Raw genomic sequence first — 1103 nt, forward strand, 5'->3', positions numbered from 1 at the left:
AATTTCCCAGCACCATTTATTGAAGAGGCTTTCTTTTCTCTCTTACATGTTTTTGATTCCTTTGACAAAAATTATTTGTCCATATACTTGTACTTTTATTTCTGGACTCTTAATCCTGTTCCATTGGTCTGTGTGTTTGTTTTTCTGCCAATACCATGATGTTTTAATGGAAAGTACCTCAACACAATAAATGCCATATATAACAAATCCTCAATTAATATCATACTTCATGGTGGAAAACTGAAAGCTTTTCCTCTAAGATCAGAAACAAGAAAAGGATGCCCATTCTCACCACTCTTACTCAGAATAGTAATAGAAGTCCTAGCAAGAATAATTAGTTAAGAGAATGAAAAAAATGCATTCAAATTGAGAGTGAAAAAGTAAAACTGTCACCTTTTACAAATGACAGATTCTTTATATTGAAAACCCTAAAGACTCCACCTAAAAAAATTAAAAACAATAAACAGATACAGTAAATTCACAGGGTACAAAAGTCAATGTACAATGTGCAGGGGACATGCTAATCTTCTATGTATTATTCCAATTTTGGTATACATGCTACTGAAATGAGCACTATATTCAACAAAATAATTTAACAAACAAAATTTTAAAAAGAAGCATAGACACATGGAGCACACTGATAGCTGTCGGAGGGGAGGGAGCGGGGGGCTGGGTAAAAAAAAGGTAAAAGGATTAAGAGATAGATCGAACACAGAGACACAAACAACAGTATGGTGACCGCCAGAGGGAAAGGGGAAAGGGAAGAGGTGAAAGTGAGCAGAGGGGACAGGTGGACGCTGGAAGAGACTTGATTTTGGTTGGTGAGCATCTGATGCCGTGTGCACACGATGTTTTTACAGAGTTGTGCATTTGAAACTGATATGGTTTTATTAACTAATGTCACTCCAATAGATTCAATAAAAATCATTGCCTTCCTAACAATACAATTTCAGAAAAAGAAATGAAAATAAAACAATTTTTTTTGCAATTTCATCCAAAAGAATAAAATACTTAGGAATAAACTTAACAAAAGATGTAAAGGACCTATACACTGAAAAATACAAAGCATTATTCAAAGACATTGGAGAGGGTGATTGAATGAA

The 1103-nt window shown here is 34.2% G+C and overlaps 1 non-coding gene across 1 annotated transcript; it reads right to left on the bottom strand.

The window, feature by feature from the left end:
* Nucleotides 1-462: 462 nt before the first annotated feature.
* Nucleotides 463-574, bottom strand: LOC119038324 (U6 spliceosomal RNA). The gene has a single exon (XR_005080402.2). It is a non-coding gene; the product is annotated as a U6 spliceosomal RNA (small nuclear RNA).
* Nucleotides 575-1103: the final 529 nt, after the last annotated feature.

Source organism: Artibeus jamaicensis, unplaced genomic scaffold (assembly GCF_021234435.1).
Source record: "Artibeus jamaicensis isolate MK-2021 breed Jamaican fruit bat unplaced genomic scaffold, CSHL_Jam_final contig_3114, whole genome shotgun sequence".
NCBI lineage: Eukaryota > Metazoa > Chordata > Mammalia > Chiroptera > Phyllostomidae > Artibeus > Artibeus jamaicensis.